Source organism: Phyllostomus hastatus, unplaced genomic scaffold (assembly GCF_019186645.2).
Source record: "Phyllostomus hastatus isolate PE091 unplaced genomic scaffold, TTU_PhHast_1.1 phas_contig_402, whole genome shotgun sequence".
In the NCBI taxonomy this organism is placed as follows: Eukaryota; Metazoa; Chordata; class Mammalia; order Chiroptera; family Phyllostomidae; genus Phyllostomus; species Phyllostomus hastatus.
In genome coordinates this window covers 16,954,470-16,982,347 of record NW_025333873.1, presented here as the reverse complement: position 1 = coordinate 16,982,347, position 27,878 = coordinate 16,954,470, and the positions used below count along the sequence as shown (strand labels likewise).

General features: G+C 56.6%; 1 protein-coding gene across 7 annotated transcripts in view; it reads right to left on the bottom strand.

The window, feature by feature from the left end:
* The window catches only part of MYT1L (myelin transcription factor 1 like), a 321,839-nt gene that overhangs the window by 269,890 nt on the left and 24,071 nt on the right, over window positions 1–27,878 (bottom strand). For all 7 annotated transcript variants that reach the window (XM_045844646.1, XM_045844649.1, XM_045844650.1 and 4 more), the window contains exon 2: window positions 13,456–13,549. The gene's annotated coding sequence lies outside the window, so the exon portion shown is untranslated. The remainder of the gene's footprint in view (window positions 1–13,455; window positions 13,550–27,878) is intronic.

Here is a 27,878-nt window from a genome sequence, read left to right as displayed (position 1 = left end):
CCCGGGTCAGTGCATCTCTCCCTTAGGCAAATAAAGCCCAGATCTCCGGACCTGCACATGCAGGCCTGGCCCCCTCACGGCCTCCTCTGTCGCAGGCACCACAGGCTCTCCCTCTGTGACTGCGCCACCACCTCCCGGGGTCCTGGCTTCTCCGATGTGCTCACTCCTCTCCCTTCCCCCGTCACACACTTCCCTGGGCACACCTGAGGCCTCCTTCACAATCGCACCAACGGCGGCATCCTTGCTGCGGGCTCCAGATCCAGCGCCCCCTGCCCCCGCTACCACCATTTCCTTCCCTACTCTCATCGGATGCATTTCAAGCCTCTTGTCCCTGGGCCGGCCAGGCGCTGGCCTTCCCACCCCTCAGTGTCTCTCACCGCTCACACCCTTGCTCGGTTCCGCGCTTGCTCTCCTCAGAACTCCCCAGTCTCTCCCACCCTCCTCGCCGCTGGTGATCGATGGGCACCCAGGTCCCCGAGAAATCAGCACCCACGCTGGCTTCCACCCTGGCGGTGCCAATGGCTGCTTCTGTCTGTGGCCACCCCTCCGCTTGTGTGCCGGGTTCCCCTCTCTCCCCCTACTCTGCAGCCTTCCGGTCTTCACGCTCAGAGGTTCCACCACGTCCCCTCTTTAAAGAGAAGAGCAATGCCAGCCGACTCCTCACTGGAGTCGGCACCTGCCCCCAGCTCCGTCCCAGGCACCTGCCACCCACACGGCAGAACCCGTACGCAGGCTGCGCACCACGCGCACCACCCCCAAACCCTCCTTCTCCTTCCGCCCTCTCGCACCGGGCAGCCCCAGGCCCACCATCAGCGCTGTGGTCGGGCTGGCAACGACCCGGACGTGACTCACCCGGGAGGGTCCCCAGTGCTGTCTATCAGCCACCTGCAGCATTCAATCATCCTTCTCCTCACCTTGCCTTGGGCCCCCCCTCCCCCCATTCCCCACGCTGCCCGGCAGGGCCCGTTTGCTGGGAGCTCCAGCACCTCACACCCCGAGCGTGGGGGGTCTCACTGCTCAGGTCCTAGACCACCTTTCTCCTCTGTGAGCTTGCTCCTTGGACGCCACTGCCACCTGCACCCCAGCGATCGCAAACTCTCGTCTTTAGAACCGGTGGCTCCCCTGAAGTGCAGGTTCAGCTGCTTGGTTTCTCCACCCGGCACTCATGGGCACCTCAACTCCCAGACCCTCCCTTCACAGCCTCAAGCCACCCCTGTTGCCCCCTCCCCGTCTCACCCTCCCTGCCCATCCAATCAGCAAACCCTGCTCCTCCAACCACGTTCTGTCTCCACCGTCGCCACCCCACCCGAATCAAAGCCATCTCTTGCTCACGGGACGGTGACACCCTCCACGCTCCATTCCCTCCCCACCCTCACCTCGCCTCCCCTCTCCGCCCACAACCAGAGGGATCCTCTGAAAATGCCAGTCTCGCTAGGTCACCTGTCTGCCAGAACTTTCTAGCGGCTTTCCACCCACGCACGTGGGAGCTGAAGCCCTTGCTCCTGTGGGGTGCACGCTCCCGCCAGTCTGCTCCCGCTTCTGGCCCCACCCGTGTGTCTGGGCCCGGCCCCACGGCCTCTGCCACACGCCCCCCCCCCGCCCCGCATGCCCCCCCTGCCCCGCATGCCCCCCCTGCCCCGCACGCCACCCCCTGCCCCGCACGCCCCCCCCCGGCCCGCACGCCCCTGCCAAGGGCCGCCCCCCCGCAGGCCCACTCGCCTACTCTCTCTGACCTCGCCTCAGGCCACCGACTGGCCCCGACCCTCGACCCCAACTCCCACCTTCCCTCTCTCCGGCTTCCGTGTGCGGCACAGACTCACGCCCGTCCACTGCCCTGTGCGTGCGCCTGTTCGCGGGTGGACTGCCCTCCCAGACACGCCCACACGGACAGGGGCCTCTGTACGGGCAGTGGTTTTACTTTCTGCTCCGTTCTTGGAACGACTGTAATCATTAATTTTTTCAAGCAAAAGGATGAATAATGTAAGAGGATAATACCCAGCCGGCGAGGAGAAAGCGGAACGCTGAACGAGAGGAGACAGACGGGGGGGGGGGGGGGGGGCGGGAGGGAGTTCCCAGAAGGACCCAAGTGCGGGAACGGGCGAGGGCGCGTCGGCGAGACGTTCGGAGGCACGAAGAACAGGGCAGACGGCGGACTGCCAGAGGTCGCCCCGACCCTGTTAAACACGTCCCCCAGACACGGGGGGCCAGCTCACCGTGCAGACACCTGGTGCACCTTCCGCAGAGACTCCAGGTTTCACCTGGAGAGGGTGTGCACTTCCTCCCAAGACTCCGTCCTTTCTCCGGCACCCGGCACCCAGAGCCAGTGTCCGGAGGAGGCAGGACGCCGCCCGCAGCTCGAGGGGGCTGGCAGCAAGCAGGCTGGCCTGCGCCTGCCCAGGCGAAGGTCGGGGGCACCCTCGGGCCCCTGCGGTCCCTTCGTGGGCAGGGAAAAGGGAGGGAGGACACCCGCATTCAACGTGCTCAAGTGTCAGCACTGAATCACCACAGAAGCTAAATTTTCTTCCAAACAATTTTAGGAGAATCAGGAAAAGGAGCACTTTTAGTCGTTCTTAAAGTGTGAAAACCATGAGCTTTTACTTGCAGTCAGCCCAGATTGTACATGTTTACATTCTAGGAGATGTGGGCTCGAAGACGTAACAACATCTTCGCGTGACAGCACATCGCGGAGTAGGTCGGTGGGCACTTGGGCCACAGCCCTCGGCCCGGTCGGGGTCACTCCATCAGCCGCCAGCCCCCACCGGAGAGCCGGGGTCCCCGGTCGGTGCCGCAGGGGCGAGGCCGGGCCCAGGAGAGACCCGGGGCGATGTGCGGGGTCGGCTCGGCACCGCCCGGGAACGTCAGAGAGCCGCGGAAGAGCATCGAGGCAGGGGTGCGTCGGCGGGGGCGGGGGGGGGGGACCCTGGAGGGGCGTCACCATGAGCGGCCGTTTCCGCCTGGCCTCTAGGGCTGACTGGGGTTGCACTGGGTAGGCTGGTCCAGAAAGGGAACTTAAAGACAGCATTATAATAAGTGCATGTTTATGTGTATTCATGCCTGTGTGGTGTGTGTGCATGCACACATGTATACATACCCATGTGTTGTGTGGCACGTGTGTGCACGTACAGGTGAGTGCACATCTGTGTGTGTGTGTGTTAGGCAGCAGAGATGCGAGGGTGAACTGCGTGTTGGGGAGCATCAAGCAGACGGAGCCCTGCCATTCACTCCGGGATCCCGTCCCCACCCTAGACAGAAGGAAGCACATTCCCTCCAGCCCGTCCTGAACTCTGCAGCCCTGCCCTGTGAGGCGTCTCCGGCCCCCGGATGCCGATTCCCTGCCTGTGTGAAGCTCCAAGCACCAGCACCCCAAACCAGGGACGCCCCCTGGCCCAGCTGCTTTGGGTGGGAACAGCAGGGCCCGCCGCAGTGAGCAGTGTCCAGGGGGTCTCCGAGCTACGGGACGTGGGCTCAGGCCCCTGGACCAGTGCGCTCCCGGCCGCGTGCAGCCGGCGCCACGGAGACGGAGACGCCGACGCCGCTCCGGGGGGCCTGCCCGCCTCCCTCCGCCCTGCAGTCCGCCCGCGGGTGCTCCCCGCTCGCACACTGACGCCCGCGCCCCCTGCTGCCTGGAAGATGCATCCCCAACAGTCCAGCGTGGAATCGCGTCCCCCGCACCCTCCGCCCAGCCCCTTCCCCACACCCATCTTCCACACGTGGGTAGCGCACGCCCACAGCGCCGTGCCCCGTCCTCCTGGCCCCCGGCAGGACAAGGGGCTCCGCCCGGGGGAGCCCTCCGCGGTCCTTCACGCCCCCTGCCGGGACGCTCTCCCCACCCCAACCTCCCTCCCTCCCTGCCCGCCCCCAGTTCACGCCCCCTCCCCCGCCGTGGGCTCTGCCGTCTCGGGTGTGCGACAGCCACCTGTGTGCCTGTGGCGCGGGAACGCTCCAGGACCCGCGCCTGGGGCTGCACACACAGCACAGCGCGGCCCACGGGAGGGGCTCAGCATCCGCATGCCAGGGAAGGACAAAGTGTTGCAGGTGCCCTTTGAAAATAACGAAAATGCCCATTCGCCGGGGTCTGTCTACAACTGAAGTTAGGAAGGGGGGACCACCGTGCCGGCAGGCCGCCCGGCGCGCGGTCTGGGAGCAGCGCGCGCACAGCCGGGCCCACGGAACTCCTCCGCGCGCCGCGCTCGCAGCCGGACGCCCCACCCTTCTTCGGGACTACTTCCTTCCTCCGCGCAGACGCCCGAGCAGCCCCTGTGGTCCGTGTCCCTGGAGGGAACCCTCCGAGCTCTGCCCATCAACGTGGCACCCCTCCCCCGGGGCTCCTCTGGCCCTCGCGAATGGCACCCTGGTCTCACCTGCTGAGCCCGGAGGCACCTCCTGGACGCTTGGTCTTTGCTCGCCCCTCCCCCCCCGCCCTCCTCTGGGGCGCAGTGACCGCCCGAGACGGCTGCTCAAACACAAGCCACGTGGGACCACCTGAGCCCCCTTTGACCCACCGGGATGGGAACCGGACCCCCACAGGTCATCCCGGACCCCCACAGGTTGCGCCCACAGCCCCGAAGGGGAGGGAAGAGAAAGCGGACCTCACATGGAGAAAAGACGGCGAGAATGGAGGAAATAATGAACAGCCACTGCTCTGTATACTTTCTGTATGCTTCTGAAACCCTTGTCGGTCAGCACCACTGTCTTCTCCGGAAAGGACGGTTGTCTAAATTCCCGATACTGATTCCTTTCTCAGGACAGCCATGAGTTAGCATTTAAATTATGTGAAAAAGGAGAGCACTGTAGGATTAACTATGAAACCGCAAAGTTACTACCTCTCAAGTGTTATGTAAGGTAGACTGTAAGTGGCTGTTCAAACATTGTCTTTATAGAAAAAATGCAGTTATTTACCTTTGCAAAAGAAAAAGAAAGAAAAAGCAATGCAAAACTCAAGATACGGTATGTGTTGTGGCTAATCTATATAATCTATTAAGCTCTACTGTTTTGAAGAAAAATATTCTTAGCAAGTTTGAAAAGCCAACTTTATAGCATTTCTTTAAATACCTTTAGAAATACATTCAATGTTACCAAGTCACAAAAGTCACTAATTATTAAATTAACTCTGCTTTTGATTTTTAAAGAGAAAAGGAAACTATTCATTCCAAAATGCTTTCCATACACAATATTAGTGACTTTTTCTACAAGCGACTGCTTATATGAGAAATTCCAAGTGGGAAATAAACGCAAAATTCCACCTCTGGCCCTGGCCAGGTGGCCCAGTGGGTTGGAGCGTCATCCCACACACCAGAACATGGTGGGGTCACTTCCCAGTCAGGGCACACGACTGGGTTGTAGGTTTGATCCCCAGCCGGAGCGCATACGGGAGGCAGCCAATTGCTGTTTCCCTGTCTCTCTCCCCCACCTCCTGTCTCTCTACAACCAATAAACACCTGTCCTCAGGTGACGGCTAAAAACATTCACCTCTGTGTAAGTTAATGAGAGTGGCCACACGCCAGGGCTCTGCCACGCACGAGGTGCTCCTCGTGGTTCACATGGCAACTCATGCCACCTCCCCGCGGACCCCAAGGGGTCCAGACCGATCATCCGCATTTTACAGATGGGGAAGCCGAGGCACAGGGAGGAGCTTTACCCCACTTTTCAGAGGTAAAAGGTTGAATTATTCCCATAAGTCGGGTGTTGGAACTGCCTCTTCATTACCATGTCATGCGACGTCCCATTTGTTGAGACACTTTAATGTGGAAAATGTAAACAAATATAAATCTGTGCAGACGAGCATAAGAATTCCCATTTACCCATCAATCAGTTACATTTGGCCAGTGTAATTTCATCTATGCTGCCGTCCAATAATTACTTCTACACTATTTTGAAGTCCAAAAATCATATAACTTTATCTAGAAATGTTTCAGCACACATCTCTAAATTATAACTTTGTTTCCAGAGCGCCGCGACACTATTTACATGCCCCCCAAATCAGCACTAACTCCTTAATGCCATGCAGTTGGAACTTAAAGTTCTGACTCATTGGGGCCCCACCTGGACTCCGGTGCAGTGTCTTTTTCTGGCCGCATCTGGACGGCGGAGTGTCACGGAAAGGGAGCCGCTCAGTGATGGTGGGAGAAGCTCAGGGATGAAGCGCCACCTTGAGGCGGGCAGCCAGGTCGTGCAGCGGGAAGGCGTGCTCCAGCCGGGGCCGTCCTAACGCCGAGGACACCATTCCCGTTCTTACCCCGGCCGCCCGTCCCCGGCCCGCCGTGGCCCCCAGGACTCCGCACCCAGCCGTGGGGGCCGTGCAGCCGCGCCTGCCACGCCCTGGCGCGCCTGGCTCCCCAGAGGCCGTCACCGAGCCCCCCGCCCCTCACTCCCGGCACCACGGCGACTCGGGCGCCGCCGAAGGAAACTGCCGACCACCCCGCCCGCCACCGTTGGCACCGGTCGCTGACACGTGACTGCTGGGGTGAAGGAGGCGGTCTCCAGAGCGGACCTTTGTTTCTAGGGCTCCTTAGGCCTTCAGTGTCTCTTGGTGTCTGCACAGTTGTGACACTGTGGGTCCCACTACGGAGGGTTTCTGGGTGGAGACGTTACAAGGGCGATGGGTATGTGCTGTCCCTGTACTTCAGGGCTCCTCCTGAGTGGAGCTTCTGCCCAAGGTGTGGAGAAAAATAACACCTCTTCCACATTACTGTGATTATACTGTCACGACTGAGCACGTCATTGTCATGACTGAGCATTAACATACACGCAGCAGCAGGAGAGAGGGGCAGGGGGAGGGGGAGGGGGGGAGGGAGAAAACAAGACTTCCTCAGACTGGGCTACCCCGGACTTCAGGCCGAGAGGGAGGCGTACGCAGATACGTTCTGCCTCCTTGCACAACCCAAAGAAGGACGACAACAAATTTAAAAACAAAAAAACCCCAGAACTGCCAGAAAGTCGAACTGTATGGAAGTCCGACAACCAAGGAGTTAAAGGAAAACCATCCGTCCAGACCGGTGGGAGGGGCGGGGACAGGCAGCCGAGCGGGGGAGAGGGTGCACAGACAGGGGGCGGCTGGAGGACCGAGCAGGTGAGGCAGCGGCTCACAGCCTGGGCCGTGCCACGTTCCCACGCGGATACACCGGGAGGAACAACTGGGGAGAGAGACAGACCCACAACCCAGGGTCCCAGTGCAGGGAAATAAAGCCTCAAATCTCTGACTGTAAAAACTGGTGGGGTTGCAGCAGCGGGAGAGACTCCCAGCCTCACAGGAGAGTTCGTTGAAGAAACCCAAGGGGTCCCAGAATGTACACAAACCCACCTCCACCCTGGGAATCAGCACCAGAAGGGCCCGGTTTGCTTGTGGGGAGCAGAGCAAGTGACCAAAAGCTGGGGTGAGCTGAGCAAGTGGCATTGTTCCCTCTCTGACCCCTCCCCCACATACGGCGCCACGACACAGCCACATGGGCTGCCTGGCCCTGGTAAATACATAAGACTCCGCCCCTTACAACATAGCAGGAGCGGCTGAGACACAGAAATACGGCCTAAATGGAAGAACAGGTCAGAGCTCCAAAAATAGAACTAAGCAATGAAGGGGTAGCTAACCTATCAGATGCACAGTTCAAAACACTGATAATCAGGATGCTCGCAGAAATGGTTGAGCATAGTCAAAAAATAGAGGGAAAAGTGAAGGTTATGCAAAGTGAAATAAAGAAAAATATATGGGGAACCAACAGTGATGGGAAGGAAACCGGGACTCAAATCAACTGTCTGGAGAAGAAGGAAGAAATACATATTCAACCAGAACAAAATGAAGAAACGAGAATTCAGAAAAACGAGGAGAGGCTTAGGAATTTCTGGGACATCTTTAAACGTTCCAACATCTGAATCACAGGGGTGCCAGAAGGAGAAAAGAAGAGCAAGAAATGGAAAACTTATTTGAAAACACAATGAAGGAGAACTTCCCCAAAACGGCAAGGGAAAGAGACTTCCAGGAAGTCTAGGAAGCTCAGAGAGTCCCAAAGAAGTAGGACCCAAGGAGGAACACACCAAGGCGCATCATAATGACATTACCCAAGATTAAAGATAAGGAGAGAATCTTAAAAGCAGCAAGAGAAAAGGAGGCAGTTACCTACAAAGGAGTTCCCATAAGGCTATCAGCTGATTTCTCAAAAGAAACCTTTCAGGCAAGAAGGGGCTGGCAAGAAGTATTTGAAGTCATGAAAGGCAAGGACCTACATCCAAGATGACTCTACCCAGCAAAGCTGTCATTTAGAATGGAAGGGCAGGTAAAGTGCTTCCCAGATAAAGTCAAGTTAAAGTTCATTAAGTTAATCAGTTCATCACTAAGCCCTTTTTATATAAAATGTTAAAGGGACTTATCTAAGAAAAAGAAGAAGATCAAAAATATGATCAGTAAAATGACAACAAACTCACAACTATCAATAACTGAGTTTCAAAAACAAAACAAACAAAACAAAACCCAAACTAAGCAAACAACTAGAACAGGACCAGAATCACAGAAATGGAGATCACATGGAGGGTTATCAGCGGGGAGGGAGAAGAGGGAGAATGGGGGAAAAGGTACAGGGAATAAGAAGCATAAACTGTAGGTACAAAACAGACAGGGGGAGGGTAAGAATAGCATAGGAAATGGAGAAGCCAAAGAACTTATACGTATGACCCACGGGCATGAACTAAGCAGGGGGAATGCTGGTGGGAGGGGGGTACAGGGTGGAGGGGAATACAGGGGAGAAAAAATGGGACAACTCAATAAAATAATCAATAAAATATACTTATCAAAAAAAACCCTCTCCCTCCAACTTCCACCGGCACCTTGCTCCATGGCCTGGTTGCTTTTCCCAACCATTTAATTATACCTCCAAGTTGGTGAGCTGGTTAGATCTGAGGTGAGTGCAAGTCCTGGGCTGATCTACGTTTGTAAGAGTTTTTCCTTTGCATCCCCAGACTGGCAGACACTGGACACTAGGCACTGACATTTTCTCTCACTGACTCCTGGCCAGAGAACGGGAGCTGCGGAGACCCGGTGGAGAGCTGTGGTGTGAGCTGGCTGTCCTTGCATGTGTGCTTGCTGACGACGCAAGACCAGCACACAGCAGCAGGGCAAGGATGGGGAGGAGAGGCCAGCGAAACTACAGCTTAAATATGGTCAAGTTTATGGAATTTGAAATATATAAGGTACAAGAAATAGTAAGAACAAGGATCAGAAAAGGGTAAAATAAAGAAATAATAAATATAATCATTCACGAAATTTAAAAAGACAATAGTCACGAACAATTAAACACATTTGTGAACTAAAATAATAAGTACCGGTTTTTCTAAGAAGGTTCTCTTTACAGAAGAAGGGTTTCAAGCACGTGACACTCATGCCCATATGCACGGTTCACAATGTCCGTGGACTAACGTGTTCCTTCTGTTCCTACAGTTTTGCTAAGTTGCCCTGTTAGTATTTGCCCCTACGATGACCAAGTGCTCCAGAAACTCCTTCGGAGTTCGGAGCAGGAACGTCTCTCACGGCACCCTCCCCACCCCGCCAACAGTGCAGTCCGGGGGGTCAGCAGCTGCGCACGGGGCGGCGGGAACTGGGCTCTGACTCTTCAGCGTGACGCTGAGCACGGGGGCGGGGGGGGGGGGCAGCAGCGCAGGAATCGGGGAAGAGCCCCAGGAGCCCGGGTGCACCACGAAAGACCCAGGCTAGGACCACCCACACCCCCGTCTTCTCCGTGACCACACACAGATACGAAGTCGGACCGTGAGGGTGCTGGTCGGAAAGCCAGCGACTCGTCTGCCGTGTGGTGCTGCAGGAGAGCTCTGTGGGACCCTGGCCCCCCAGGAAGATGAGCAGGTGGGTCCTGGGGCGAATGAGCCTGGATCGCCTCTGGGAGCAAAACCGACAGCACAGAGGCCATCCTACCGCGGGCTCTTCGGGAAAGAACGGAGCGCAGCGGGAGGAGAGGGAGGTCAGCTCTGAGACCGGCGGCTCCTCAGAAGAGGCCTCGGGCGGCGTCCACAGGAGCGGGGGGCGGGGGGGGCCGGGGCTGCGAGGGCGGCACACTGCAGACGCCACCCATTCCCCAGGGCACCGGGAGCCGGCGCTGGCTCAGGGGCAAGCGGCGCCGCCGTGCACAGCCTCCTGTCCTCAGCTCCCTCCCCTCGGACGTGGGAGACAGTGTTCCCCTCCGTGGGGAGCTGTCCGCCTCTCAGCTCCGCTACAGCGGCACGCACACACGTGCGCCTGTGTGAAAGGAACCTTCCAGAAAACACACCCACGACCTGAGAGCATCAGAGCCATGTAGTCCAGAATCCAGACGCCCACGCACAAGAACCCAGCCTACCACTGGGAGTCGGAGTGCCCGCAGCGCGCCGTGTCCTTCCTGTGACAGATGAAGTCACCAGGGGCTTACGAAATTCAGCAGCTTGCTGGAAGCGGCAGATTCGGGGCGGACAGCCTCGGTTCCCCCTTGTTATTTCAGATTCATCTTTTATACCAAATTCCCATACCGCGGAAAGGCTTCTCGTGTCACAGTCACCAACAGTTTGGCACAAGTGACTTTCGTTCGCATTTGAACACGATCAGTTTGGTGATCTGTACGAGGAGGGTGGGCATCTCTGTCCTCACGGCCAACTGGGGAAAACTCTCCAAGCAGCCCATGAGTGTTGTCACACACTGAGTCAAATTCATCGCTTTATAGAAACTTTCAGACTTAGTACAGTAACAGTTTAATTACCTTGAGTGGGGTAAGTTACTTAGCTCGTACACTGAGGAAAATACAACCGCCATCGGATATCTGGGGTGCTGTTCTGGGACTCGGAGAGCAGCCCCGAGCAGCGAGAACAGTTTCTGACAACAGCAGATCCATAAAACGCACCCTTGAATCGGACTGAGTTGAACTGATCTCATTCTAAATCTCCCCAGAGGCTGAAATGACAAACAACTGGTATATAATATAAAATCGTAATTTGTCTTCAAAAATATCACGAATAATATTTCAACCATTAACACAAGACAACAATGGGATGGGCCGCCTTGGTGCACAGTGGACGGCTCATTTCTGGAAACACTCAAGAAGTCAAAACCCTTCCTCGCCGCAATCTGGGGGGGCGGGGGGGGCGGGGGGCGTGCTCAGAGGGCACCCTCGCAGTGCGGGGGAATGAGCACAACGCCACCTCCCTCTGATGATTGTGGGTCTCGAAACAGGATTAGGCATCCAGAATAATCACAGTCACTGTATTAAATAGCTAATAATGAGATTATACTCTTAAAGCAAATCTGTCACAGTGCTTTTCATACTATGTATCTAGCACTCAACCGAAGTGTGGATTCTTCTGCTGAAGAAGGAACCCCTCGAAATCATGGGCCATGTCCTGCACATTACCTGTCGGCAGTGTCTAGCTTAATGTCTCACGCACAGCAGGTGCTTCATGTGCTGAATTAATATCCGAACAAGTGAATCAAAGTGTAAGATTTGGAAATGAGTTCTTAAAATTTTCATAAAATACCCTGAAATAAAATCTTAATCTTTTAAGCCTCACACTATGGGATTACTTTTTCTTAAAGCCAAACCCATGGAAGTTGCGTACGGGACGCAGGCCATCCTCACACTGCCGTGTTTAGGGTCGCAGAGGACATGTGGACACATGACAAGACACGCGAGTGGAGGAGCATGTACAAAGCATTAGAATTCTCCAAAGCCTTAACGAGTACCTATTCTTTGACTTGGGTGCTGTGCTATCTGTTGTGGAAATAATTTAGAGTGAAAAAAGTTTTAGGTAAAATATTGATCATTAAAACCTTTTTTATAAAGCAAAATTTTAAAAATTCAGCTGAGAATTACAAGAGAATTTTTTAGATATGTTTTTGCATAGCTTTAAAGTGGAATACTGTCTACCATAGAAAATGTTACAGAAATGCTCCTATTGATATAGAAAGATATGGATGATGCATAAAGTAAATACGAATAAAGAACAAATGTACAGTTTGTACAGAACAAATAATCCATCTTAAAGTTACATGTGCAAAGAAAACAATTGTGAAGAATCTTAAACCGACATATTAATGGCAGTGTTTTAATTTTTTATTATGTGTGTATACACATGCATCGTAGTACTCTGATTTTCCTAAAATGGACATATGCTAATGATGTAAATAAAACCAAAGTTAAAAAATCTATCTCTCTGGCAGTTCTGTATCAGGGGGAATGAAAACACTCAGGAGATAAGTTTCTGGTGATGTTACCACTGGAAAGTGAAGGAGAGAAAGGAGGGAAAGCCTAAAAAATGTGTAATTTTTCAACAATTAAAAACTAATTGTGTAGTAAATAGAGAATATTAGGTCCAAGTGACTGGTCCATCTCTCACAGTCCTGATGGGGACTGATCTGTCTTGTGCGCAGGAGCAGCCTTTCCCAGCCCCGCTCACTCGTCAGGAGAGAAAGCAGAGGTCCAGAAAGTCACACGTGTACCTCCAGGTCACGGAACAGGGACACAGGTCTCCAACGCACTGGTCAAGGCAACGCTACTTGTTGACGGAGCGGGGAAGTAGTGGAACCACGTCTCCACAGAGATTTTAAGAGGGTGCATGTGACCGCCCTGCCCACGCTGTGCCACCGGGGAAGAAGAAAACCCCGGTTCAGAAAAGGACTGCGGTTCTCGGTGGACCCTGGGAAATCAGTGTGACCCGGGCCCGCCGGCCCGCCCCGCCAGCCCTGGCGCTCGTGTCCGCAGAGGGGCAGGGACACCTCGTTCCCCAGGGCAGCGTGAGCCGAGACAACACAGGGGATGAGCGGAGAGCCACAGCTCCGGCCCTGACGGGAGCAAACACGGAACGCGTGGCCGACATCGTCACCCGCCCGCCTCCCCGTGAGTAACAGGTCGGCGGTGAAGAGGAGTTTCACACACGAGTGCCCGACCTCAAAAACCGTCACTTTCGACCCTCTGCACTCCGAGTCCGCCTCGGCACAGGCCCAGCTGCGGGGCCCAGGGAAGGACGGAGTGCGCGGCTCACGCACGAACGCCCGCTCGGTGCCACCGCCAGTTAGTTGTCCGAGTCCTTACGGGGCCCCCGTCCAAGAGTCCGAGTGGAAGAGCCTTGAGGAACCGGTGAGGAACCACGCAAACATCAGGAGTGAAAAAGGAGCTAAAAACATCGTGTAGGAACAGAAATGTGGTTCGGGCTGAAGGCCCTCAGCTTGATTTGGCTTGTTTCTGAGGTATTGAGATTACATATACAGCGCTCCCATTAGTGTGAAGATGTAAGAAAAATAATAACGATGTGTCAGCTTAATGTGCGTACCTAATCAACGACACAATACGGTAAAATTGAAGCGCCTAAATATCAAAGACAAGGAAAGCTGGCAGAAGAGAACATCAGGCGTCCCGGCATCCTGAGTCCCGCCTGTTTCCAGGCGACCTTTACAGCCCCAGCGTGAGCACGACACCCCCGTCTGCACAAACATACCGCACTCCGGGGCTCCTCGAGTGTCAGCGCGGGTCACACCAACGTCCAGACGGCTTCTGCACGCACGCCGGCCCCGGTCTCCGCAGCTGCCTCCCTGCACGAGGAAGAGGACAGAAGGTGTGGTTAGCGGACCCGAGAGCACACCCTTGACCGAACGGGACGGCCAGGCTCCCGAGAGGAGCTGGGCTCCATCAGCCAGCGGAGGCCGAGCACAGGGGCACTGCCCACACGGCGTTTCAGCCGAGGGACGGCCCCGGAGCTGCACCCCCATGGTGTCTCCTCAAAGCTGTAGTGCTTTTGAAATAAAAGTCTGGCCTTTGAGAGACATTACAGAGCAAGGTCAGGTGTGTGCAAGTGGAGCCAGTCCCCAGGTCTCTGGCCTACAAAGACCACCCACGAAAGGAGACGAGTCGGAGAGGGCACGGACGCCCAGGGACGCCGCCTGCTCGTCAGGCAGCGATCGCCGCCGCCAACGGAAGGTCCGGACTGCGGGCCAGCCCTCCGGAATCCACCGCGGCTCCGCCTGCAGAGCCCAACTCGGGCCTCAGAGTCGGACTGCGTCCCCAGGGCCAGACCGGGGCTGAGACAGGAGACGGGAAGAGGAAGGGGAGACGCTTCTGATCATAGTTCCCGTTTCCCAGGTTTACAGGAGGAACTGGGGGAGCTGAAGAAAAGGGGAGCATTCCTTCGGAACACAAGTGCCACGCTGTCTAACCACCAACCACATTCGTTCCAATTTTAGCAATTCCGTGGGAGGAAAAATGAGACATGAGATTCTGTGCCTTCCACGGCGCATGCATTCCTTCCCTCCACCTGGAATGCCCTCTCTCCCCGGGTCTCACGGCCTGCCCGGAGCCCCACGTTCTATTTTCGGGCGAGGCTACTGACAAGAGTGAGCATGTTCAGACCGAGAACCGCACAAACAGTAGCCACCATTACTGAATATCTGAGAAGCCAGGCTCTGTTAGATTCTGCGGGCCCGTTTCCTCATTCAGTCCTCAAAGACAGGAAACACAGTTCTCACGCTATGCCGGCCCGAGACGCTAGGAAGCGCACGGAGACACACAGCCGGACCGGGGGCGGTGGCGGTCTGAGGAGCTCTCTCCGACTCCGGAGCTCTCCCGGTGTCCGCAGACCGCCCTCCGCGTTCTCAGACCCTCGGCCCAGCATTGCAACCCTGGGGCCTGCATCGTTTTCAGAGAAAACCTCCAACACTGGTGAACCTGCTCTGGGTCACACGCAGAAATACACCCTTTTGCAGATAAGAGCCAACGACTGTTCCAGGACAATAAAACCATTAAGACCATTTTAGATCTTTCGAAATCAAATCAAATATATGTACACTTTGAAAAACATAATGGTGATATCAAGTTTCTGATGATTTCTAATAAATGGGGAAAATAAAACAAAGAAGAGCCCATTAGAAGATCCTTATGAGCCTTTCAGGCCTGGGAATCTCGCTCTATAAACTGAAAATGACAGTAAATCTAGTTTCTCCTTGGGTTAGAGTGTGCCTGCCTATTACCAGTCAAAAATTAGGGTCTTAATGGTTCTAAGTGGCCCAAATGGTTCCCTGCACGTGGGCAGAGCGGGCGAAGCCATCAGTGGCGACAGTGACACAGCAAACAAAGTGCCTCCACATGGCGCTGGGAGCTGGGGCAGGACCCCTACGGCCCGGCCTTTGCTCCCTCGTCAGGGTGGTTATCTGCAGAATGGGGGGTTGGGGCTGGGGGGCGGGGAGCATGAGCTACTGAGGGCAGGGGGGCAAGGGGTTAATCAGAGGAACAGACTTGGTGTCCAGAACAACTTGGCTGAGGTCTCCTGGGCACGGCGTGCACCGATAGGCTGGATGCTCACGTGACCACACAGGAAAGACAGTCACAGACTTCCGGCCTCCGTGTGTGTGTGTGTGTGTGCACGCATGCACACGCGCACACACACAGACTGACTTCATCGGAAACTGCCGCTGCTGTCACTCTCTTCCTGGCTCCCAGGCAAAACACTGGGCCTGTGACCTGTCCAGGTGCTCGAAAGCAGGTGAGTTAAAGAAATATTAACTAGCAGGGGCCAGTCCCAATCTTTTTATCTTATTTTCAAATGTAAGCAATCTAATCACTGCATATGAAAAAAATGGCAGGATTTTAAGGCTACAGGGTAACTTTCTCATGTGTAGAACAAGGGTTTTGGAGAGTTAGATAACCTTTAGGATCCCTTCTGACCTTGACAATTAAGGTTTAGTTTTCAGTAAGTTCAGGAAAGTGGTCTTTGAACTTATATAAATATTCTAGTTACCTGATAGTTATTTCATAATGTCTTTTTTAAAGATTTTATTTATTTATTTTTAGAGAGGGAAGGGAGAGGGAAAGAGAGAGAGAGAGAAACATCAATGTGGGGTTGCTGGGGGCCGTGGCCTGCAACCCAGGCATGTGCCCTGACTGGGAATCGAACCTGCAATGCCTGGTTCACAGCCCGAGCTCAATCCACTGAGCTGTGCCAGCCAGGGCTCATATTGTCTTCTAAAGCAATAAAACCCTAGCTATGTACACATCAATATCACCACTTTTAAACAGGAAAAGCGATGAACTTCCCATGTAATGACAACAGCAATGCAGCTACAACCTTCTGAGCCAGGCTCAGTCTGCAATTCGGGACCAACTCGGGACCAACACATCCTCGAGAGTTTCGGAGAAGTGACGTCAGAACCGAGGGCTGGCCTTCGGGAGCCCTCTGGCGGACGCACGGATCACGCTGACACACCGGCTGGACCGCTCCTACCGCCTCCCCAAAACGGAACTCAGATTTATCATCGGATACGCGATTCAGTCTCATCTTACAACTGGCAGCTTTCTGCATCAAGATTAGTTCATAACAAAAGGTGTTTTCACTTAGATAACTACAAAACTTTCTACCCACTGACGGAAGCTCCAGGCCCACTGGTCTGTCCCCACGCGGGTGTCCGTGGCTCCTGACGCAGGGACAGGCTGGGGTCCCCACCCCCCGAGGGGGCCCACGGGGACACTCGTCTGCCCAACAGAGGCCTCCGCGGACAGCAGAGTGGGACCGAACCGCGGAAAGGGAGACAATTCGGTTCCTGAACTCTAAGAAAGCCCTGGAGGCCCACCGCCTGGCTAGCGAGGGCACAGTCTGTTCCCGCAGACTGATGGGACCCTTCGGGCACGCCGGCCCACAAGTGCCCTTCCTCTATACTTCCGTGTATTCACACGCATGTTCTGTGATGCGTGTTCAGCTTCCCACCCACACGTCAAGGATGGTAGCAGCAGAGTTAGTTGCTCATCTCCTTCATTTCAAAAGATGGCCTATTTGCTTATTACCGCATTTTGCTATGTATAGTGCGCGCTTATGTATCCTGCACACCCACATTTTTGGCCCAAACTCTCAGGAAAAAAAAAACTATTGTTTAAATTTTTTAATTCAATCTTTTACTTATTTGTATTTAGAAACAAAACCGATTACCTTATTTCAGGGTATTATTTAGCATGTGAATATCATTATTGCTTTGTAGAGTCACACTTTCAACGCATGAGCATAAATTAAAAAATTAAAAACAGCCCTGGCTGGCGTAGCTCAGTGGATGGAGCGTGGCCTGCAAACCAAAGTGTCGCAGGTTCGATTCCCAGCCAGGGCACATGCCTGGGTTGCAGGCCACGGCCCCTAGCAACTGCACATCTCTCTCCCTCTCCCCACCTCCCTCCCTTCCCTCTCTGAAAATAAGTAAATAAAATGTTTTTAAAGAATTAAAAACATTTACATAGATATGGAATTAGTACTAACCATGTACAATGTCCTTATTTTTCCCTCAAAAATTTGGACCAAAAGCGCGCCTCATAGAAGACAAAATGCGGTATTTTTTAAATCTCGCGTCGTGAGCTACGCCTCATGAAAAAGTTGGACCCGAGAGGTGAACGCAAAACGTCTTCCCACATCTGCGCACACGGCGACAGCCTAGGGCAGCGGCGACCAACACCCCTCGGGACCGGCGGACCGCGGCGTCGACCTGGGCACCTGTCTCTCTGCTGCGGCTGCACTGAGCTCCTCTGTGGCCCTGCCCGGGGCTCTGCCGCGGGCGCCGGGGCCGTGGACGCCGGGGCCGTGGACGCCGGGGCCGCGCCCGTGCTGCCGCAGGCTCCCCGCGAACGGCCGCGCGGACGGGCTGCAAATCCTCTCCAGACGGAGGGGGCACAGCACTGACACCGGGAAGCACCCGACATCGGAGAAACTATGTGACTCTCTCAGCATCACGTGGCATGAAAAATGAGATTTACGTGTAGACCCAATTAATTGCCCACAGAGTCAGCAATCCCCAAACCCCAAGCTCCCCTGCGTCGCGGCATAAACACAGCCTCCCTCTAACCCCAGAGCCCGCAGGGTCCGGGGGGGGGGGGTCCCAGGAGGGGGAGGGAGGGAGAGGGAAAGTGCGCCGCGGGAGAAAATTTGCTCCCCGGGGAGGCCTCCCGGAGTCAGCTCCGGCATCCCCAGTGGCAGGCAGGGTATTTTTGTTCTGACGGGGGCTTGGCAACCCACCATCACGACGTCTCACGTGACCGCCACACGTGACCACGGCTGACCCGGAGGGATGTCGGCCCCCCGGCGGCGAATTGCGGTGCGCCGTCAAAAAGGCTCCTCCGCTCGCGCTGGAGTCCCTTCCTTGGAGCCAGCTCCTCACCGGGAGAGCAAGAGCCTTTGAACACTTGTCCTCAGATCACACCCCCCCCCCCCCGGGGAACCCCCCCCGCCCCCGGCCCGCCGGCGCACATCCAGCTCCAGGCGGAACGCGTGTCCCCAGGTGCCCAGGCGGCAGGCGGGGCAGAGCCGAGCAGCAGCCGCCGCCCTGGGGCCCCGGCCCCTGGCCTGCCCGCTCTGGTTGTGGGAGAAGGGCCGCGGTGCTCGCCCTCCGGCTCGGGGAGGAGCCCAGGGAGGTCTCGGCCCCGGGCGCCTCTCAGAGCCCCCTGGAGAGCCTGGAAAACACAGGGACGTCCGCCTGCAGACACTGGGATTCAATGGGTGGAAGCGAAGTCCGGACATCAGCGTTTCTTCTTCCTTAAATTAAATGTATCGGGATGGCACCGGTTAACACCAGGAAATAAGTTTCAGACGCGGCTTCGTGTAAGAAAACGTCTGCGTGCGCTCTGCTGCATGCTTACCACCCGAGGTCCGGTCTCCTACCACCGAACGTTGGACCCCTTTCCACCGTCTCCTCAGAGACTCCCCGGCGACCCTCGCGCGCGGCCAGGCCGAGAACCGCGGACCCGGGGCGGTGCTCCGCCGGGTCCTGGCAGCGCGAACCGCACGGCGCACCTGGCGCCTCCACGGGGAGGAGGAAAAAGGAACACCGTGAAACCTGCCACACCGTAGGGCGCCACGACGAAAATCGATTCGGGAACACGAAGAACAGGCCTGATTTTGGAATCGCAGCTCTACGTGAATCCTATGTCCACTCGAGGGAAACTCTGAGAAGTTGGGCTCGAAACTGCGGACAAGGCGCAGACCAGGAAAAAGGGTTATCATGTCCCTGGGTTTCGGCACAAAGGTCGCTACGAAGCTCGCTCCACTGACGCGTGACCAGGGAGAAAGGGAAGGGACACGGCCGTGAGTTGGACAGCAGTGACCGCCGCCATACGAACGAGACCCGGGGGTCTTAACGCGGTTCCCGCTGCGTCTGTACCGGGGAGGGGCGGGCCTCTGGCCCTGCCACGACGCGTGGGTCTGCACCCACCGTCACGCCGGCGGAACCGGGAGCTCCCGGGGCCCGGGGCCGCGCCGAGGACAGCGGTGAAGAGCTGCCGCGGGAACAGCCACGCGGGCGCAGCCCTCTGCCGCGTGCCGGAGGCTCGCTCGCCGCGTCTGCGCGCCGGGTCCGCGTCCACACACCCGGTCCCGGGCCTCCAGCAGCCGCGTGCGGTCCGGGGACGGGCGCAGGCCGCGTGCACGCACGATCCGCCGGCCGCGCTGGGGGATGACGGGAGCGCCCCTCCGCGGCGGGCGGGCGCGCAGGCGGGGGCCGCGGCAGCCCGGGAGCGCGCCCGAGTCAGGACGCACGCCGAACCAGCCGCACGGAGTCTACGCGCCAGGGGTCTCTCTACCAGAAGAGGCCGGTGCCGGCGCCGAGGAGGTCTTCGGGGCCGACACACACGGAATCAGAGGAGAGAAGCGGGGGGCGGGGCCGGGGGCAGGCGCGGAGCTCCAGAGCCGGGGTGTGAACCCGAGTGTGAGCCGGCCGAGGACGGACGTTCCAGGCGGAAGGAACTGGAGCCCCGCTGCTGCGCTGGGGACGCGGAGGCGGGCCCTCCACGCTGAGCTCCGCTCCGAGTCGCTGGAAAACCCGTCTGTCTGGCGCGCGCCATGCGTTCGGCGAAGTACGTGGGCAACGCCACAAGCATCAGCCAGTGTCTGCTGCCGTCCAGCCCCTGCAAGGTGCTTACCCGAGACCGGGTGCCTTGCCCCGCGGGGAAGGTCTGTCGGGCAGATGTGCATGTCGCCAGAGAGAAAGGGAGAGGAAGGGACACATGACAGGAACAAACTGTCTGTCCTCAACGGCAGTTTATTTCAAAGCGGTGGCCACCCGCATACGTAGAATCAAGAAATTGAAGACCGGAGTTACGTGTAAAAAGCCCAGTAGGATACATACAGAAAACAGAGGATTTAACTTCGTTCTTCCAGGAGGTGCCTGTACCTGAGCCAGAGTCAGTCCAGAGGAACCTGGAGCGATCAGAGAAGCTCTGATGGAAATGTCACCTGGATACAAGTCGGTGACCTGTCACTGCTCCTGGGGGGGGGGGGGTGTCCTGTTCGAGAGGGGAAGGAAACAGCGCCCCTTAAAAGCACATGGAAGAAAAAGTTATTCAGGGGAAGAGACTGATTCTCCAGTAAAGAACGCCTCCCCTGTTTAGAGAACTGTTACTATTCCCACTTAGACTATTGTTTTAAAGAGAAAGGACATGATTCCTGACCAATACTTCCATGTGGAGGGCTTTCCCCCTTTGGTTAAGAAACTAAAAACAAGCGTTTCGATTAACATTGGGATGCGTTTTCTGAGTATGTATGGTACATGATTTTTTCGTGTCAGTGTCTCCGCAGTGAAACAGGCATTTTCTTTTCTCTAGGAGTGCTGTCTTGCTGATATCATTAACTCCAGGAGAAACGGGAGGGGGACACGGGGGTGGGAATGAGGCTTGCAGGGCCCGTCAATGTCAAGGTAAGGAGATCGGCGAGGACGAAAGCACGGAGACAGATGCTGCTGGGCGACGCAGGTGCGGTCCCCGCGGCGTCCGAGGGCACCACTCTGCGTCTCACGCTGCGGAAGGAAGCGTGTGGCGGCCTCAGTCTGAAGGAGCCCACGATCCGTGGCATCGGGAGCAAGAAGCCTCAGTTCTCCGTGGGCAGGCCGCCGAGAGGCTGGGGCGCCTCTGTGCCCGACCGGGTGTCCGTGGCGCTCCGGGCCTCGCCGGAGGCCGCTCCGACCGCAGCCGGCAGCCGAGGAACCCAGCTGCCCCTGCTTCAGCCGGCGGCCGGCATCCGGGGAGCCAGGGGCCCCCAGTCTGGGAGATCGCGTAGGGCCCTCTGGAACTACAGACCGAGGGGACCCTTTTAGGGCAGGCCAGTGAGCGTGCAAACCTCTGCTTCCCGGCAGAGTCCAGCCAGGCACCGTGTGCACAGCCCGCGTGCGAGGCACATTTGTTCCGCGGGTTTTCTCCGCTGCTCTGCCTCCCGTGGGCACCGCAGGGAAGTCACCAAGGCCCCAGCCAGTGTCCTAGGAATGCCTTCCGAGTCACTTTTCCTGCTGGGCTCAAGGTAGAAGCATCTCGAAATTTGTATTCAAACGCCCTGACCATAGGGTGACCCGACTGGGGCCCCTTGTCTGGGACAAACATCAAACTGGACGGGACACCTGGACATCAGGTGTGACCCTGGACTGCCCCAGGTAGACCACGGCGCGTGGCCACCTGGCAGAGTGCTCTGGACAGGGCAGATCCACCGGCCCCTCACCGGCGAGAAAGGCCCCCACCCGGCACACGCTGTTCCGCAGACGGGTCACGGCATTGCTGTTCATTTCCCGCCAGAGACAGGCTGTAAAATCCCCCGCAGCCGGCCCTCTGCTATATCCTCGTCCTCCCCTCCCACCGCGCAGCAGCCGCACCACGACTCAGCGTGCGTGAAGAAGGCCTCAGCTCCGGGGGGGGGGTGGTTTCGGGAATCTCTCGAGAAGAACGAATGCATCCTTTTATACAGAGTGAAATACTGTCTCCCTCCCCCTCCTCCCTGTTACCATCTGAGCACTTTCCCAGCAAGGAAGGGCGGCCAGACGCATAAAGCTAATGCCTTCAAGAGCCGTCTCAGGTACGGAGAACGGGCCCCACGTTTCAGCAGAGCAGAGCTCTTCTGAGAAGTCACGACCGACGCCAATGTCGTGAAGACTTTCACCTATCTGTCCTCCCAAAGGTTTGCAGTTTCACATTTCAAGTTTAAGGCTTTAATTCATTCTGAGTTGATTTTGTGTGGGGTATAAGGGTCTAATGTCATTCTGTTGCATGCAGATATCCAGGTTTCCCGACACTGTATCAAAGAAACTACCTTTTCCCCACGGAGCATGCTCGCCACCCTTGCCAAAAATCAATCGACAGCGTAGGCCAGGGTTCTTCCTGTTCCGTTCGCACTGCTCTCCATCCTGTTCCCACTGCTCTAGACGCCTGTCTAGGCCAGTGCTACACTGTGTTCATTCCTACAGCTTGAAGAGTGTGTGTGTGTGTGTGTGTTTATTTAGGCTCCCTCTACATTTTACTAGCCCCTAACCCCTTCCCTCTAGTAACCACCCTATTGTTGTCTGTGTCTGTGGATTAGTTTCATGTCCCATGTGCGAGTGAAGCCATGTGGTTCTTAGCTTTTTCTGACCGACTGATTTTGCTTAAAATAATGATCTCAAGATCCATACACATCACAAATGGCAGCATTTCATCCTTTCTGATGGCTAAGTGTTCCATTGTATGTCGGGGACCCCCCAAAACCCAGAATTTACTTATAGAAAATTGGGTATTCTTACATGTTTAAACTTCAGTCACCTTCAAAGTACTCTCGCTTGATGCCTTACACCTAGAGACTTTTTTCCCATGGCTCAAACCAGGTTTTGAACTTGTCAGTTTTGATGCCTTTTAGTGCTTCTGCCATTTTTTGTTTCACCTCTTCCACATTGATAAGACATTTATCTTTGAGGACCTTTCCTTCATCCAGGGAAACAAAGAAAGTCACCTGGGGTGAGATCAGGGGAACTGGGAGGGTACAGCGTGGGAGCCGTACCATTTTCGGGAAAAACTGCTGAACACTCAGAGCTGTGTGGACAGGTGCACTGGTAGATCACCCATCATGAAATGGGCAAACACGTTGGAAGAGTCTCCAAAAAAATAGTTCACCGAAACCGAATGCAGCCTCTCACAACAACGCCAGCTGGTCCACTGATGCAGATGGGCTCCTAGAATGCTCTCCTAGTAGGGGAATCCTGCGCTACAAGGGACCTGCCCTGCAGAAGATAATTCCAGTGTTGGGGGAATCCTTCGTGTATAGGTGCCATATGTATCCATTTTGAGTTAATTTTTGTACAAACTGTAGAAAACGGGGGACAAACTGCAGTCTAGTTTCATCCTTTTGCGCGTGGCTCTCCCATGTTCCCGGCACCATTGACTGAAGAGGCTTTCTCTTCAACAGGGTGTGTTTTTGGCTCCTTTGCCAAAAATTATTTGCCCATATGCCTATGGTTTTATTTCTGGGCTCTCCGTTTTGTCCCGTGGGTCTGCGTGTCTGTTTTCCTGCTGACCATGCTGCTCTGAGTGTTGTTGGTCTGGAGTACAGTCTGAAATCAGGTGACGAGATACTCCCAGCCTTGTGTTTTTCCCAGGGTTGCTTTGGCCGTTCAGAGTATTGTGTGGCTCCACAGAAATGTGACGGTGGGTTTTTCTTCTATTTCTTTTAAAAAATGACACTTGGATTTTGACGGGGATTGCATTAAATCTGTATATTGCTTTTGGTAATAGGGACGCTTTGACGATGCTGATTATATTATATATTTTAAATCTTCTTTATCAATTGCTTTGGCTCTCTGGGGTATTTTCTGTCTCCTCATGCATTTTAGGATGCTTTTGTTCTATTGTAAAAAAAATGCCATTGGGATTTTGGTAGAGATCACGTTGACTCTTTCGGTCGCTTTGAGCGGTGTGAACAGTTTAACCACATTAACCAACCAAAGCAGAAGCCGACGAGGACGAGAGGGGCTGCAGCAAACTGAGAGCCCTGCGCGTCGAAGGCAACGCAGGGGCAGGCGGCCCCTGGGGCGGGAGAAAGTGCCGGCGAACGTATCTCGTCGAGGGCTACTTCTTACCGCATATGAAGAACTCCTCCAACTCAACAGCAAAAACGCCCAAGTCACAGAGTCGGAAACTGGGCAAAGGACTCGAGTAGGTTTCTCTCCAAAGACGGCAGATCCACGTCTGACCGGCATGCGGAAAGATGACCGACGTCACTCATCACCAGAGAAACGCAAATTAGAGCCTCGACGAGATACCCCCTCACGCCTGTCACCAATAAATCAGCAAACGGCAAGTGCTGGCGAGGAGGATGTGGAGGAAAGGGGCCTCGAGTACACTGTGGGTGAGATTATAAAGTTGTGTAGCCACTACAGAAAACAGTATGGAGAGTCCCCCAGAAAACGTTTTAAAAATTACTGTGTGATCCCACAATCCCACTTCTGGGTATTTATACAAAAAAAAAAAGTTAAAACCATGAACTCACAAAGACACCTATGTTCTTTACAGCATTATTCGTAACAGCCGAGGTGTGGGGGCAGCCGAGGTGTCCGCGGGTGGAAGCACGAACGGACAGAGAAGACGCGGTCACACACACGACGGACCGCGGCTCAGACTGCAGAACACAGACCCAGCCACGAGTGACACCCACAGGGGCCTGCGGAGTGTCACTCGGAGCGGAATCAGCCAGACAGAGAAACACCGCGTGGTTGCACACGCACTCGGCACCGGCGCCAGTCAGACCCTCAGCGGCGGCAGTCGGTGGCGCCAGGGGCCGGGGGAGGGGCGTGTCCGCAGCTCAGCTGAGCAAGATGAACAGGTTCTGCAGACCTACTGGGCAGCATTAATTGTCCAGCAAACAACACCCCGTCATGCACTTGAAAGTTAAAGAGGCTAATCTCACGGTAAGTGCTCTTACCACGACGACGACTTTTTAAAAACCTTCCTCTCCCCCAAAAGGCATTAAGCCTTCCAGTGCACCTGGTCCTTCCCACGTCCACCTCACTCCCGCGTCTGCGCGTCCTGGGTGTTCCAAGGAGGCCGGAGAAGGGAGCCCGGGCAGGCTGGGCGGCTCCCGGCGGAAACCGAGGGAGAGAGGACACACTCACGGGATATTCTCAGCTTACGTGGCCGCCCAAGCGTCCTAGCAATCAGTCGTTACGAGCCGTGAGGACCGGATTTATCTGCGATTAGGCCCAGCTTTCAATCCCATCCGGAAATATGAGCGGGCACACTCGACTTCCACACCCGCGGGCACACGCACATTTTTTAAGTGACTGTGTGTGCCTGCTGGTGACCGCTGACAATGGGACGTGCTCAAAGGCCTTAGCTCGTTCTGAGGACACAAACTAGAGGTGCAAAAAAGTAACAGTGCGAAGCTATGTAATAAACAGTCAGACGAGAGCTGATGCGATGCGGCTTAAACAGGGCGGGACTGACCGGGGAAACCCTCGTGAAGTGGATACGATCTTACTCCAAGGGTTGCCTCTGCAGTAATAATTTGCTAACTGCGATTGAACAAACTATAATGGTACAAAGTTTTGTAAACTTTCAAATTAAAGGTTTTCCTTTTAAAAAAGCCAAAAATCCTTAATGCGAGTAAACACCCCTCTGTGTTTCAGAACCGAACACCTTCAACTAGGTTATCGATGTTGGCACCTCGGTCTGGGAGGGGCGGAGGGAGGCAGCCAGCTTTCGGGGACGCAGGGCGTTTACGAGGAAGCCGTCACCCGTCAGCATTGCTCGGAAGCCCACACGGCGAGCCGCGGCGCACACGACACGCGCTCCGCCCCCGCGGCGGCCCGCCCCGCGCAGTCGGCTGGGGCTGCGCGCCGGCCGGCCAGGCAGCCACGGGGCTCTGGCCAGGAGCGCCCCGTGCTTACGGAACAGGGCGAGTTCCAGACACTGGGGGCCCCGGTCCCTCTCCCGGCGGGACCTGACACAGCACACCTTCCTGAGGCAGAGCCGCCTCGGGCTGGTGGGAATCGTGGCTCCAGGGGGCCAGAGAGGCGGCGGAATCCTCACGACCCATCTCTGCCCACGCGTCCCCAGGAGGGGCCCCGGTCCAGCAAGAAGGGACCTCAGGCCATCGCTGTGGGCGTCCCAGTAGGGACTCTCCCGGTGGGGCTGGTGGGGAAGGGGCCGCGTCCGGGACCCGGCAGCGTGCGTGTCCACCCGCGGGCCCCAGGGTCCAGGACCGGGTGCGGGGCCGGTGCCCGGTCGGCCCCGGGAGAGGGAGGGCCCCTGTCACCCCCAGGCAGCCGCGGGAAATGCAAGCACCGCGGTCCTCAGTGCACTGGGTGTTCTCCTTCCGAAGTAGAGCACGGTGGTGACCGGCGACAGTGGGGACTTCAGACCCGCCGGCGGCTTATCGTCCGCGTGTCCCCGCTCCGGGGACGCTGACTCATCCCCCCTCACCGCCGGGCCGTGACCCCGCGCACCCGCCCGGACGGCCGGCTCAGGAAGGTCTGTCTGTAAACACCTGGCCGCCCAGGCCCTTCCCGGTCTGGCCCCTAAATCACGGTTTGGCGCTGCACGACTTCTCACCAGCTTGCTGAGGCAGTGACTCCTTTTAATTAACTTGAGAGCAAAGGGAAGAAATCGATCCTGTTTGGCGTGTCAGTGGCTTGGGAGCGGTGCCCGGGCGGGGTCACCGGGCCGGGCTCGGTGTGTCACTGCGGGCGCCGGGCCAGTGCGTGTGCCTGCCCGTCCGCCCGAGGGCGCCGGGGAAGGGGCCGGCCCCCCTCGGAGACTCGGGCTCTTCCACGGAAACGGCCCTTTCCTGCGCACACCGGCCGCTCGCTCGGAGATGACGGGAGCCAGACCGAGTCAGTGTCTCCGTGTTCCACCGCACACGTAAAGAGCACGCGTGTCCTCCACTGCGTGTCAGGGAGGGACTTCCCTCACGCTTGCCCTCGGGCCCCTGTCACTTGTCAGGGCACAGGGACACCCCTCGTTCTTCTGTGTCCTAGGGAGTGCCTGGGCCGTGCGCACGCAGTGCGCCACCTCTAGTGGCCGGCCCTCAGCCTCGAGGTCGGCGGGAGGTCGCCCGAGAGAGCGCACAAGCCACTGGGGGCTTGCCCGCAGGGTGGGCGGCCGGCCACCGGCGCCAGCTGGGGCAGTGCGGGCAAGGGAGGCGCCTCTCTCCGCGTGACGAGCTGCCCCTTCCCGGTGCGGGGAGTGTCCTGGAGGGCCGAGCGCTCGGGACCACGGGCACTTGTCCTCAGAGGACTGGCTGGCAGAGAGACGGCTGACCTGCCCGAGTCTGCTCCTCCTGGGGACGCAGCCCAGAGCGCTGACCTATCTGTGCATCTTACGGGAACGGGAGCAGGGGCCGCGGGAGCCCGGCCAGGCCTTCTGCTGCCGGGGCCCCAGGGGGACGCCCGCTGTCCCCACCGTCCCGGAACGGCGTCCGGTCACGTCGGGCCGCAGCCGCAGGGCCGGACCGGGCGCCGGGGCGCCCTTCCAGGCCGTCTGAAGGCCACGTGGACGCGCGTGTGCGTCAGCCTCTGGCCGGTGGCCCTGAGCCCCGCCCCTGCCAGCGCCGCGTCCCTCTCGCCGGCCCGGCCACCTTCCCGGCTTCCTCGTCTCTGCACACCTGGGTCTCTATCTGCTCGCCTTGCCCTGCACGGCAGCCGACTTGGTCTCAGACAGACGTGTTGAAAACGCTTTTCAAATTCTAACACGCCCCATTTCACCTGCAAATTTGTTCTCCATCACTTTACGAGCAAACACCCAACTCCCGTGGTTGAGCCCCACTGTGGGCCAGGCGCCGGTCCCCACACTTGGCCGTAGCAGAGGGTGGAACCCACGTGGAAGGGCTGGTGAGTGTAGTCCTTGTAATGTTTCCCTTTACTTGAAAATCTCGCTGTGGGAATGCCCTGGAGACCCACCACAGCAGCCAAATACCAGCCCGGGTGACCACGGCCAGAGGAAAACTGTAAATACGTGCCAGGTGCCAGTGTGAGCTGTGTGTCCTGTTGGTGCAAAATAAACAAAACTGGGGTGACAGGTCAGGCTCACCAGGGGCCCTCTGTCCGCTCCAAAAGCCACACTCATGACAGGCAGACACCGCTCCCGCCCGTCACCTTGAAACACAGCCACACGCACACGCTC